At 39.1% G+C, this 15,125-nt stretch overlaps 1 long non-coding RNA gene across 2 annotated transcripts in view; it reads left to right on the top strand.

Moving 5' to 3' along the window:
* Positions 3,886–15,125, top strand: part of LOC102159645 — a 277,528-nt gene continuing 266,288 nt past the window's right edge. For both annotated transcript variants that reach the window (XR_002339503.1, XR_002339504.1), the window contains exon 1: positions 3,886–4,608. This is a non-coding gene — a long non-coding RNA (uncharacterized LOC102159645). The remainder of the gene's footprint in view (positions 4,609–15,125) is intronic.

Raw genomic sequence — 15,125 nt, 5'->3', positions numbered from 1 at the left:
CCCATAGTCCCCAGAATATATTCCCCTAAAGGGAACTAAAGTGCCAAGATAAAGTTTTACCATTTTTGAATGATCATTTGGCTGAACATAGAATTTTTCAATAACATACTAAATTCAGAAATTAGGAGTGAGATGCAAAAAGAAATGATTGACACATAAGTTAGTAAGCATGGGCTAAATCTAAATTGGTATTGACTGTATGAAATAACAGTGTCAACAATGGCATGATTTAGAGGTAAAAAGATGAGGGAAATTAAAAGCTCTAAGAAAGTAATATGCAAGATGGGAAAGTATGGATTTGATTTAAAGGCTCTAAGTTCTTGTGCTGTTTTGGAGAAAGAGAGATAAAGATTAAATTTAAACTTTGTTAAGGTAGGTATGCACATTAAAACTTCAGAACAATTACTAAAATAAAAATAGAAATTAAATATGTAACTTCCAAACAAGGAGAGAAGGGGCGAAAAAAAAAAAAAAAGAAAATTCACTTAATGCATTAGAACCCCAAATAGGAGATAAATATATCTTAGCGTAAATAGGAGACACAAAATAAAATGGTAGCAACCAATCTAAATAGGTGAGTAAACACAATGAATGTAAATAAACTACACTCTCCTGTTAAAAGATGATCATATTGAATTGAAGAGAAAAAACGAAAACGAGTGACATAAACATAAAGACTGCTAAAATTAAAAGGATAACAAAGATAGACTAGACCTATATTAACCAAAAGAAAGCTGATATAGCTAAATTAAAATCATACAAGAAAGTATTTAGCTAATAGAGATAAAGATGATCCTTAAGTCAGGATTAAAAAAAAAGTATTCTAGGAAGATACAAATCCCTTTCAAGTACTCATGGGCCATTTAAAAAGTCATCATGCATCATTTCAGAGAAAGTCTTGGTAAGTATAGTAAATACAAAAAAAAAATGTAGTTCTCTGACTACAATGGTATGAAGTGAGAAAATAATAGTAGAAATTCTTTTTAAAAAACAATATTTTTGGAAATTAAAAATAACTTTATTTCTAGATAAATAATGAATAACAATGGAGAATAACAATTATAATTAACCAAAAATGAAAATATCATAGATAAAAGTAATGTGATGGAGCTAAATGCTAGCATGTAACTAGCAGCTTTAACTGCTTCCACATTAAGTGAAGAACATCAGGATTAAATGAATAATCTAGTAGCAGAACAGATTTTTTATTCTAATAAAACTGCTAAAACTAGGAAGCTTCAAGAAATCCAAGAACTGACTTTTTGTGCTCCTTTATACATTCTGTCCCTAGGAAGGTAGGATGATTTACATAATTAGTACATTTGAAAGGAATAAGCTGAGCTTACTTAACTCAGTTCTGCCCTAATTTCAGAGCAAACCTGCCAGGAGTCAAGGTATGTTTCCCTGTGTTCCTCCATGCCATAGATCTTACCCAGGCAGCCTTTTGGGGGAATTCTGCTTACTCATTCAGTCAAATTCTGGCTCTCATACTAAGAAACAACTTCCAATCTAACCTTTATTAGTAACACAGTTACTCCTTTGCTTGATTTCTCAATTTGTTCACAACCCGCGCAGGGAAGAGGGAAAGCACAAATAAATCTTTTTAGGAATGAATAAGGACACAATGCAAGATAAAAATAAAAAGAGTATACCATGGCTAACCAAGTACCCATAAACTTCAAAACTTTGATGAAGTAGACTATTTCATAGGAAAATATAAATTTACCGAAACTGACTCAAGAAGAAACAGATAGTAATTACAGTCTTTTTTGAAAAAAATCTACGCATATACATTACATGTGGATATATACACACACCAAACCTCTCATTTACAGGTGAGTTCTTTCAAACATTCAATCCTATACATTCCAGATAATAAAAAAGTGAATGCTAATTAATTTTATGAGAACGGTATAACGTTGATACAAAATCAAAGATTCATTGATAGTAAAAATAGAAAAACTCAATATGAAAAGAAATTTGCAGGCCAATAATCACTAGTAAACATAGGACCACAAAATCATAAGTGTTTACAAATCAGTATCCAATTGCATCTTTATGAGTTTTGATGTGCCGTGTGTGAACACCAAGTACTAATATAAAGTTACCTTACAATAGAGCCCCTCTTAATGTAATGCGGTATATTAACTAAAATATAAAATAAATATATAAATGTATATTCATATGTAAATTATATATAAATAAAATATATATTATATAAATAAATATAAATATAAAATATAAAAGAAATATAATCATTTAAATTGAAGCAGAAAGGCATTTGAAAAATTCAATATATTTTCATGATAATGAATTCTTAGTAAAATGGAAAAGGAGTATTTGATAAAGGATATCCACTGAAATTTTAGAGCAAACATTATACCCTATGATACTGCCTTCAGAGAGAAATGAGACAAGAATGCTTTTCATCATAGCATCTGTTTCTCAATGTGCTGTGGGTTCTACTCAGTGGTGTCAGACAAAAAGAAATGGAAGATATAAAGATATAAATGGAAAAGAAGAAACATCTTTTTTCTTGGTTTTTTAGACAATGTATATATCCAAGAGAAACTATCAAATAATTCAAGAAACAAAATTGTTGGATAGAAGACTGTTGGAGGCTGATTCCAAGGAAGCTGCCTCTGAGTTGGAGAGTTGCGTGGGGAGAGTTTATTATGTTGTGCTCTTGCCATCAGCACCTGTGGAGAGGAAGGTGTGATTGTACAAAGGGAAAAGCTGAGCAGCGATGCCTCCCTAATGAAGGCCCCAGACAACTCCATGGGAAGATCTAAAGCTGGCAAGTCGCTTTCGAACATGGCAGGAGTTGGGTGAGGAGGCCCCGCCTTTCTATCCCCACGCTGACCACTTAGGAGGGGCGGGAATGCCCTGGAAAGGGGCGTGGCTTTGGGCTTGCCAGCCGCTTTCCGCAAAGATACTTCTCTAAGAGGGCTGGGGGATGAGGTCTAACTGCTGGCATTACTTCCTGCACTTGAGGGGATATGCGTAGTACTGGAGTCTACTCGTTCATCTAAGGAGCCATCCCCTCAGGATTCCAGAGGGAGTCTTTTTTTATGGGGGAAACTTGTAAGGGGAAGTTGAGTGGCATGAACTATTGTTGTAGCTGGTCCTGGGGCGGCAAGTGATACTTATTGATCCCTGCTTTTCTTTGCATACCAGATCTGTCCCTCCACCCTTAGCTAGCTCCTCCATGAGACTCAGCACCCTACCTTGAGGGCGACCCAGATCCACATTGCTGAGAGGTCTGACACCCTGGTCAGTGTTACTGCAGCTGTCCAGTTACCATCAAAACTGGCCAAGATAGTACCAAGAGGCACCCAGGTGCATCACTTAAATGCCAAAAGTATTCCTCTCTGCCTACCTTGTGTAACAGCAACCCTGCCTTCTCCTGATTATCAGCGTTAATACCCCAGCTACTTGGAACCTGCCACTCATTATGATAATTGCATCGCCTAGGCTTTTAATATTTAAGTGCTGCCATCTGGCCTCTGTTATTTTCAGGGTCCTAGTATCCCCGTGGTTCTCAGTGAGCCCAGCTCTGTAGTATCCTCTGCTAACGTCATTCCTGGATTGCAGAGGGGAGCCGCCATTGAACTTAGGAAGGCGGTGTCCCTGTCACCCTCACATTTTTATTGCTTTGGGCCCTCCTCCAGAGCATCGTCATCCTGTGGGTTTTTCATTTTGACATGGTAAGTCCACTCTTGCAGGCCTACTTATCTGAGTCTTTAACTATTTCTTTTATTCTCTGTTGGCAGTTCAGGCATTCACCCTTCAGTTAGTGTGGCCTAGGGTCAAACAAACTTTTTCTGTAAAGGGCCAGAAAGTAAATATTTTAGGCTTTGTGGGTCACAAACAGCCTGTTTGCATATCTTTGCTTATTTTTTATAGCCCTTTAAAAATGGAAAATACATTCTTAGCTTGCGGGCTGTACAAAAATAAGGCACAGGCTGAACTTGGCCAGTAGACTTTAGTTTGTGAACCCCTGGACCATTGCTTTTTCTTGCTTCTGGGAGATGTCCTAGCAGGGTGTTTGCACAAGCTCCCAAGGTCCTTGACTGGACCCGTGCTAAATCCCATGTGCTGTCACAGTGCCCTAAACAAGCTTCCTTCTTTAGCTTTGTCTTCTGCTTCTCTTGAGCCAGTGTCCTCAGGAACCGGTCTGGTATATATTCTCTTGGCTCTTGCTATGACATGTTTTCTAGGTCCTGCGGCTCCTTTTTGGCATGTTTTCTTTTCTTCTTTATCAGGCTCAGCATGTCCTGGGCAAGTTAACCTTGGTTATTGTCCCTGTTGCCAGGAGTGGGGAAGGGGAGGGAGATCTCAAGGGGCTTGCCCGTTGTCCTGCAGGAGAGAGGTCTCTTTAATATGTGCAAATAAGAGGGAAAGAGTGAGACCTTAACAGGGAGGGGTAGACTGCTTCCGCAAGCTTGGGGGGCTCCAGGACGTGGAGATGAGTTTCAGGTGCATAAACCCAGGCATCCTCATTCCTGTGATAGGGAGTGTTCTTTCCTGGCTCTGGCTCTGAACTCCAATAGCCTTCCAGTATGAAGAGAGAGCTTCATCTTCTTTGGACGTCTGCTTCCCTTGTGGGTAAGTCCTGAGCGTGGTCCATAGCATTTCTTCATACTTCCCTCAGGCTGCAAGATGTAAGAGCCACCTTATATATGATGCTCTGAAGGTCCTCTGGCTTTCATATTTAGTTTTTACTTGACAATTTGTATTAGTCTTTATTTTTTTCAAAGGATTAGTCAATCTTAGCTATAGCCACCCAATTCCACTGTTGCTGTAGTCATTATTTATCCCATATTTCTAAAATGCCTGATAAATTACATCCTCTTGTGTACTCATGTTCACCAGCAGACCCTCTAGGTTTACCACAGATAGACGTTTTAACAATTTCACCTCTACCTTGTGCCAGGGATGGGTCCTTATTGCCGGTCATGCAGAGGATGACCCGATTCCAAACTCTCCTTTTAGCATCTGCTTTCATGGCCTGTTTCAGGTTGAGTTCTCCAGGGAGCAGACTCTGAGATAGAGAGTCACCTGGAGGAAGCCTGCTTTTGAGGTCGATACTTGTGGATAGGACAGGAAAGACGCAAGAGTGAATGGAAGAGAAAATGAGCCAGAATGTAGTCTCAATGAAGACCTGGGCAGGAAAGCTCTAGAACTGGGATGGCCCTTCAGACTTGTCCCAGCTGATAGGAGAGGGGAGAATCCTTCTTCCCTGTCAACCAGTCTGCATGTGGGATTCTGCAGAAAAGGAATGTGACTTCCTAGAGAGGACCAACAGCCGAGGGCTGTTTGCCAGGAGCATATCCTACTCCTGGGCACATAAGCCCTTCAGTCTTAAAGGGATACATATGTCGTACATCACAGCATTCACTATGAAGTTCCCTATACATGACCACAAAGGTAGAGAGCTTTCCAAGTTAGAAAGCATAAATAACGATACTTTAAAAATTTTTTATTTTTATTTTTTGCTTTTTAGGACTGTACCTGTAGCACATGGACGTTCCCAGGCTAGGAGTCAAAGTGGAACTAGAGCAGCCGGCCTATACCACAGCCACAGTAACGTGGGATCTGAGCTGTATCTGCAGCCTACACCACAGCTCATGGCAATGCCAGATCCCCGACCCACTGAGCAAGGCCAGGGATTGAACCCGTATCCTCATGGATACCAGTCAGATTCGTTTCCCCTGTGCCACAATGGGAACTCCCTTTAAAAAAATTTTTAAAATGTATTTGTTTTGACACTTTTTGAAAGAGTAACAACAATTCTAAGGTGTCTGGGAATAAATTTAACAGATGTTTAAGACACCTTAAAAAATAACTTTATTGAAAGACATTAAAGTAGACTTAAATAGATTTATTATGTTTCTGGATGGCAAAGTTCAATATTTTAAATGTGTTAATGCTCAAATTAATACAAAATTCAAAATCCCAAATAGACTTTTTTGGAAAATCTTATTCTGAAATTTATATTAAAAAAACCAAAGGGCCAAGAATAGTCAAAACAAGTTTAAAATCAGAACAAGGCAGGAGGACTTGCCCTGCTGGATAAGAAGTTTTATTGAAAATTAAAATAATCAATATAGGAGTTTAGTGCATTGGAATATAGACTAGTAAAACCTGACAGAGATTTGATCCTTGTTTGTATATGTGGTGTTGTAAGTTAGCGGGGAAATAATACATTTTCAAAAATAAGTGGTGTTGAGATAACTGATTATTTCTGTAGAAAAAGATAGTTTGTTTTATTCCATGTCTAAAGATTTGATTCCACGTAGATTGAATGTGTATAAATTGTAAAGCTTTAAAACTTTTACAAGAAAATATACATAAACTTTATGACTTTGAGGTAGGAAAAGATTTCTTAAACGAGGCATGGAAACCACATGTAAAGGAAAATGCCGATAACTTTGATGCCTTTAAAATTTTTGTATAGCAAAGGCAACTTAGATAAATGACAAGTCATGATATGAGAGAAGGCATTTACTATATATATAACTGATAGAGGAATGATATCTAGAACATTTAAAGAACTCCCAGGAAACAATAAGAAAAAGACAATTCAGCATATAAATAGGTGAAGGATAAGAACAGGAAATTCGAAGAGGAACCATGCATGGCTAATATACTTTTGAAAAGTTATTCACCTTACTTAGAGACCTGGGAAGGAGTTCCTGTCGTGGCTCAGTGGAAATGAAACTGACTAGCATCTATGAGGATGCAGGATGGATCCCTGGCCTCGCTCAGTGGCTTAAGGATCTGGCATTGCCGTGAGCTGTGGTGTAGGTTGCAGATGTGGCTTGGATCTGGCATTGCTGTGGCTGTGGTGTAGGCTGGCAGCTACAGCTCCGGTTCAACCCCTAGCCTGGGAATCTCCACATGCTGCAAGTGTGGCCCTAAAAAGACAAAAAACAAGCAAAAATTACATAATAAAATAAAATTTTCACATCCATCAGATTTGCAAAAATTGAGAAGTCTGCTAGTTCCAAGTGTTGGGAAACATGTGGAGTAAGAAAATAGTCTGCTAGTGGGGGTGTAAAATGTGAGTGTACATTGGAACAACTACTTTGGAAAGCAGTTTAGAACATCAAAAAAAATTTAGAATGAATTTAATTTTCATCCTAGCAGTCCTCTACTACCATAGGAAAATTTTTTCACATGTGGGTAAGAATGTTCAATTTAGTATTATTTGTAGTGGATGGAAATTGGAAATGGCCTTAATTTCCATTCATCAGAGAATGAATATGTTGAAATATCTTCATACAAAGACACTTTATACTGAAGTTAAAGTCATACATGTCTCAGTGTGTATGTCTTAAAGTCATACACTTCAATGGAGGTGGACCTTAAAAGTAAAATCTTGAACAGCAACAACAAAAACCAAAACAAATCCCAAATCAAGTTGTAGAATATTTTAGTATAATGCTATATATCCTTCATGAATATATACATATTACATGCATATAGGTCATATACGTAATGTTACCTATTACATAACATATGTACATATATATTACATACATTTTATAATATTTTAGGAGCTATTATAGAAACATGAGCAGAAGTGAAAAACACCAAAATAAGATGATAATTCCTTGTGCATAGGGTAATGTGAGAAGAATGGGGTTGAGGAAGGGGCTTTTATCATATGTGAAGTATTTTTTCCCCCTTAAAATTCTGAAGCTCTAAAGATATAAGGCAAAATTTTAAGCTTTGAGAAAGCTGAGTGGTGGGTACATGGACCTTTGTGGTTTTATTTTCTATTCTTTATGGTGTGTTTGAACTACTTCAAGATTTAAGGAAAAATTAAGTTTAAACAAATGGACTGTCTAAGGAAAACCTATTACTGTGATTTGATTAAATCTGCAAACCCTTGTTTTTGACCAACAAACCCCAGCTTTCATAGCGCATGGCATTTAGCCTGATAAACTCTATCCAGACTCTACAGGAACTCTGAAAGAGGATGGTTAGATGAATACAAATAAATCGGATGTACTCAGAGTGATCAGATAGGATCTCTTTAGTCTGTCTTCTCTGGGGACCTTGATGATGGGATGGGGAAAACAATGTTGGCTCAGGGCAAATCTCAGAGATCAGGAGCTTCTAAGGAGATTCAGCAACCAGCACAGGACCTAGTCCAAGACTTCACTGTTTGTGCTCTCAGATCAGGCTTCCTATCACTCACGTGACCCTGCTGCGTCTCCACATCTCTGTGGGGTCCTTGACACGAGGCTCAAGTTGTCCTGGTGAAGAAGCCATGAAGCTGTGACATTCCAGGCCTTCTGGTTATAGAAGGAGCATGGAGGGAGCACAGCTGATAACATCTGTCTGTTCAGTGGAAGTGGAAAGGTTGGGGCTCTGCTGGGAGTGTTGGCGCTCATAGCCCTGAGGAGGGAAAACTCCCCTCTCCATTCCAAGCACTTCATTTGACAGATGAGGATGTCGACATCTCATGGGATGCTGTTTGCTCAGCATTACACTCAGGTGGTGGGAGAGCCCATTGACCCCTGATGGTACTCTTTCTACCACACCTTTCAAGCAGTTTCTTGATTTTCTTGTAACTGAGCCACTATAAGGAGGCTCCATTGATTTGTTTTTAATTCCTTTGCTTATACATTCTCTATATTCTAAATTTTTAAAAAAGACAATTTTGAGTGTTTCTGATTCCATGATATTATCATCTTGTTATGTCACAACTTTTTTATTTCATTGAGCTTCATGGGAAGGAATCAGAATTAATTCTTAAGTGTTATGAGGATGGAGGAGGAAAGAGGGGGCCCAGACTAATTCCATGTGAGGGAGAGAGGAGATCAATGTGAAGGAGAGAAGATCTTGCCCTGCCTGTTCTCCCCACAGATCTCTCTCCTTAACCGCACTCTTGTAGATAATAATTGTGTTTATCAAGTTGCACTTTTATAATGCCCACAGTTTCCCTCCAGGTAAAACCCATTGATTACTTGCACCACAAAGTGAATACTAATGAGGTTTCTTGGGCGCTTTCTACATGCCAGGCACTACGCTAAGTGCTTCACATGCATTATCTTATATAATCCACATCATAATGGTATGAAGTAAATACAAGTATTATCTTCATTTATAGAGGATAAATGGAGGTTTATAGAGATTAAGTGTTGCACCCAAAAGCTAATAAGTAGCAGAGTCAAGATTTGAGCCCAAATCTCTTAGCAGCTCTACTCTTAGCAGCTCTACTATCTTGCAGTGTACAGTCAGTTTCAAACCTAACTACCCAGTTAGAGAATCCATTGGATGTGTGGAAGAAAGGCTAACTAATCATGGAGCAGGTGGGCAAGCCTGGGTATGGCTTTCTTCTCCATTTTACAATATGGCTTAAGTTACTTCTGTATTGATTTTGATTGGAGATTCTCAATAATAAGTAAAATATACAAGAAAAAGACTCATGTAAATATCACCAAATTGTAAGAAATGAAAACTGCACTTAAAGTGTAAGATTTGCTGTAAAACACTAGATGAATGAGAGCATAATTTCTGGAGGAGCTAAATGCTATCAGCCCTCATTTCCTATTGCGTTTGTAGACTTTCAGTTCCTAAAACCAGCTGTATGGTGAGAAGAAACTATTGGGGAAATTTAAGTAATATTAAAGTTAAAATTACGTTTCAAAAAGAGGTAAAATGGATATTTGAAGTAATACTTTAAAGGAAATTCTTTTTGTAAATGGCGTCAGTCTTTACATCATTCAGATTCATTTGCCAGAAATGGGACTATCAGACTCAAATGGGCTTAAACAACGAGGGTATTTATTAAGACTTAGAGCAGGCAATTCAGAAGTAGTGTGGGCTTTATGTTTGATTGATTCAGTAACTCAAACCATGTCATCACAGAATCAGGTTCTCTCCATTTCTTTGTGCCATCTTAAGCTTTGGCTTCATCCTTGGGTTGGTTTTCCTCATGTTCACACAATGGCTGCCAGCAGCATTTAGGGCTACAAGCCTTCATATTCACATACAGTGAGGAAGAGAAGACCATCTTCCTGTTGTTTTCTCTTAAACCTTTCCTTCACATTGGCCAAAATCAAGGGTCACTTGTCCATTCTCAGAAAACTTTCCTTCACATTGGCCAGAATCAAGGGTCACTTGACCATTTCTTAGCCCATCTCTGGAACATGGGTTGTGATTACTCCTAGGTAGCCAGGTCTAGCTCTTTAAATGAGGTCAATCTCTCAGACACCAATGCTTTTTCTCCATAATAGAGAAATGGAATGTATGTTGCAGAGGCAACCACAATCCCCAGGGTAGAATTTGCCTGCACCAGATGGGTACCATGATTCATTGACATATTCAAGAGACATGTATTAAATATCTGCCATCTGCTCAGAACCAAGGGATTCTAAAGAAAAGTTACACATGAATACATTTTCCTATTAGGTGACAAAAATGACAAACTGTGGCTCAGGCCCCTTCTGCTTTCTTTTCCCTACCCTTCAGTGTAAGCACTCAACAAAAATATCTATACAGCCAAAGATTGGACTAAAGATGGAAACTGAACCCAAATTGATGGCTCTAAAACAAGGAAACTGGCCAAATTCAGTCAACCAGCTAGTTACTAATGAATTCTTTTATTAAACACCATCCTACAGATTTAATTTTTTCTTTTTGTACAGGCCAATTTCCCTTTATCAGGTGATAGATGACTGATTTAAACTTCAACTTTTGAACACTGGATATGCATCTGCTTAAACACACAACTCGTCAGTTTGACAGCTAATAACTTTACTCTTGGGTTTATTCTATTACCTACTGACATCTTTTATATTTAGTGGGGTAGGAGAAGGGCTCAAAAATTCTGATATGTAGAGCTTAGAGTGCCTTTTATTGGTAAAATAATTTTATTTGTAAAGTGTTAAATACCTTTAGAGCCCTTCCCTTGAAAGTGATTGAGATGTGGGAGCTGGAAACAAGTTATGAGTTGTCTTATGCTGTGGTTTAGCAAGATTTGAAGTTGGTCAAATAATTTTAACTCTCTCTCTCTCTTTTTAAGCAGCCTAGCTGACTGCACCTGCCTCTTTATTAACCACAGAAAAGTGAAAACCTAGCAACGTGAAATGAAATCTTTTTCTGCTTTGGCACCAGTATGCCCATGGAGAGTGCTCAAAGCATGTGGAAGATTTAATGCTTAGGGAAACTAAACGATAATTTGCTTCTGTCCCGGCAACAGAGCTATTCTAAGAGCTCTGATTGCTTAAGAGAGACATGGCACAGACATTGCCCCCCTTTCTATGTCTTGCTTAGACTTTTAACTCTTTTTGGTCTGTTTATTTGTTGAAGAGATTATGGTATAGTCTAGGGTGGTGGTTTTGGAGTTTGTTCTTCTGGGTAACTCTCAGGCTGATCACTAATAGTATATGTGTTTATAAAAGATGATAATCTACATTTTTTCTTTTGACATCATTTTATCATTGAACTATTAGTTCACAAAACCTAAGAAGCATCCTGTTCTAATTCTAGCAAGTGTTTTTATGGTGGGGAGGAGAGAGATGGGAAAGTAGGGGAACTGAGGATTATTTTTCTGTGCCAAAATGGCAACATAGGGCTTTGTCGTTATATTTAATTGTGGTAAAGCATAATAATATAAAATCTATCATTTTAACACTTTTTAATGTGTACAGTTCAGTGGCATTTTGTTCACTCACATTGTTGTGCAACTACCACCATCATCCATCGCCAGCAATGCTTCACCTTCTCTAATTGAAACTCTACCTATTAAAGAATAACTTCCCATTCCTCCTTCTTCCAGCCCCTGGAAACCACCCTTCTACTCTCTGTCTTTCTGAATTTGCCTTCTGTGTATGGAATCAGACAATATTTGTCTTTGTGTATCTGATTTATTTTACTTGGTATAACGTCATCAGGGTTTACCCATGTCCTGTACAAACAGGGGGTTTGAATTGCCACAGCCCTAAATTCATGCAACTTTCCAGAGCTCAGCCTCTCACCTTCAAATAGTTTTATATTTTATGACTTTTGTTTCTCACAGATATTAAATACCAAATCCCCAAACTATTCTGCTCTTCCCCACATGACTTCACACAAACCTTTGTTCCAGTCTAAGTATGGGTCCTACCTGTGTCAGAATATTTCATATGCCGAGTTTAAAATTCACTACTCCAGAACCATAAGAATACTCTGAATATGCTGAAGAGTGAAATTAGGCCAATTGGGCCAGCAAAACACGAGGCTTTCTTATTGAGTCTACTTCCAACCTGACTACATGAACAATTTTTTTTTAAAACATCAAAGGACTTGGGGAGTGGTTTTAGTGAGTTGTAGACATTTCCTCCCCATTACTCTTCAATGCAGTCAATAGACTATCATCCACCCTTTGTTTAGATTAAGAATGTGGGATCAGTCCCTAATCTTTCCTTTTGTGTCATTTCCCGCATCTAATTCATTCTGAAATCCCATGTTTCTCTCCACAAAATAACATACAGAATGTGTCAGCTTCCTCTCTGCAGTCAGTGTCCTTGCCCAAACCACCATCATCTCTAATCCTCAAGACTGTTCTATATTGTTTCTTTGGCTCAGTCCTTGTCTTCTATCCATTTTCTACCTTGAGGCCAGAATTGTCTTTTAAAACTACAAATCAGAGTCTGCCAGTCCCCTTCATAAAACTATGGTTTCCCTGTACTCTAAATAAAATCTATTCCTTACTGTGATTTCCTAAGCCCTGCTTGATTTAGCTTCTCCTAACTCCTCCAAGTTCTCCATTGCTCTCATTCACTATGCCTGGAGTTATTATCTTGTTTTTCTCCCTATGCTTGGAAGGTTTCTTCCTCAGTTCTTCACATGGTCTTAGCATAGTTGCCACCTACCCAAGAGACATTCCCTGATTACCCTTCCAAAGTGGTGTACTAGTTACTATGAATTGGGTGGTTGACCACCCATTTTAACTCCCTTTTCTTATCCCAACACAGCAAAACTAAAATTCATATTTCCCAAACTTTCTTGGTGCTTGGATTCTAGAAAACATTTTGTTTCCAGGGACAAAGTACAGGCCACTCATTTTGTGGTTCGCAAGGTCTCCATTTTGGTAGGACCAAGCATCATTTTCTTGGCATGAGTTGTGGAAGCTGTGGTGTGATTCTGGAGCAAGCAGCTGTAGCTATGGCTACAATGGGTAGCAGCCAAGGGTAGCTTCTGTTTCTGTGGCTCTGCAGGAACTATTTTAATTTCCTGGGCCCTGGAATGATTCTGCCATAAGCAAGAGAGTAGCGCTTATGACAGATTATCTAGAGGCTGGGGATTATTCTTGAGACATCAGTCAAGAGCCTGCTCTTCCAGTCCTTTTAACAATTTTATAATTACAAAATTACCTGTATAGAATCCCTTTCTGCTTAAGTGAGTTAGAGTAGATTCTGTTGTCTGCAATAAAATTTGGACCAATACAAGTACCTTCCATGAGTTATTCTTTAGCTCATCTTTTAATTTTTTTCATCCTTATACTTTATTCATGTATTGTCTTTCTCCACTATAACATAAGCTTCATGAGGATGGGGCCTTGTCTGTTTGGTCCACTGCTCTATCCCCAGGAACTAGGACAGCTCTTGAAGCATGGGAGGTGTTCCATGACCATTTGTTGCATGTGTACATGGACCCTAGGCATTTGCAGAGGTACTCCACACCAGGCCCCAGCAATCTTAGCAGAAGGGGCATTCGCCCTGCAGCTGAAGTCTTTCATTTGACTCACCATTTGTTTCTGGTCCAGCTCCAATTTAGTTCTTCTGAATCAGCAATGGAAACATGCACTTTAGATGATGATGACAGAGTGAGTCCTTGAATTTTCTAAAAGCTCTGCATCAGGAAGCTTCTGCTAAATAGTGTCTTATACCACTATCAGTAGAGCTTCTATCAGTGGTGGCAGGCAGTAGGGCAGAGACTGGTCAAGGAGGGCCTGCCCAGCTTGGCCATTGCAGGCTCTTCTTGCTTGAAAGACTACTTCACAAACAAAGGAAAGTCAGGGTACTTGCCTTCTGAAAGATCATCCTGGTCTGTCTGAGGTCATCCCATCCATTCTGGTTGCCTGCACTCTGTTTGCTCTTTCTAAGAGTGCTGCCTTTCCCTTTTCCTATTTCCAAAAGATTCAAAGTTCTGAAAATGCATGTTGTCTTTTTGCTTTGTTTTTAGCAAGCCAAGAAGTTGGGTTCTCAGCATAAAATTCTGAATAATAGATTTATTTGCCTAAAATAATCTGTGCTTCATTCAGTTTTTCATCCTAGTGCTCAGTACAGGGTCTGGTACCTAATGGGTGCTCGGTAAATGTTGAAGAATGATTGAATGAGTGAATCACCCATTTTGTGCTTTAAAAAAAAGCTGGCAAAAGGTTAATATATGCAGAAAAGACTTCGTATAAGAGAAAAAAAAATCTCACATATGACTTTGATTCTATTCAAATGTGTTCCTGCAGTTAGGCAAGATTTCATTAACATTTTTTTCACCTCATGCCTGCTGAATATCATTGCAAGGTTTAGTTGACAAGTGCCATTCACAAACCACATCACCGAACCTAAGAGGGTATCCTGCCGCACTGGGCTTCCTTTCCTCAGTCTTGACACAAATAAGACGGCAAATGTCAAATATTCTTTTTTAGAACTCTTATTCAGAATGATGAGCTTTTCCAAGGTCAGGGCGAGCACCCATTTTATTTTGCATTCATGAGCAAGAATGCTTGCTGGCGACAGGTAACCTTCAGAGAGAGAGTAAGAGGCTGTTATTAGCAGAAGGGCACAGGCTGGGAATTGAATCTTCCTAAATAAGTCACATCTGCTGGCTGGCAGGAGAAGGAACTCATGTCAGGGCAGGCAACTAACTGGCAGTGGAGGACGGCTGGTTACTGATTAAGCAGGGCAAGATACTTTAAAAGCAAAGAGCACTCCCTGAGTTGAGATTAGGCAGGCTCTTGCAGGCTCTTACAGCTGGGAGGGGAGTGGGGAGGGGGTGGATAGAAGAGGGTGAGGTCAGGAAAAGGACAGGGAGTGGGTATACCCTTGGCCTGGTGGGAGGGAGATGTCTCACAGAGGGTGGCCAGGCTCTCTGCTCTGTCTCTGGATTTGCCAGAGACAGGTCAT

Source organism: Sus scrofa, chromosome 16, assembly GCF_000003025.6.
Source record: "Sus scrofa isolate TJ Tabasco breed Duroc chromosome 16, Sscrofa11.1, whole genome shotgun sequence".
Lineage (NCBI taxonomy): Eukaryota > Metazoa > Chordata > Mammalia > Artiodactyla > Suidae > Sus > Sus scrofa.
The sequence above is the reverse complement of the archived record's forward strand: the minus strand, read 5'-3'. Positions and strand labels throughout refer to the sequence as shown.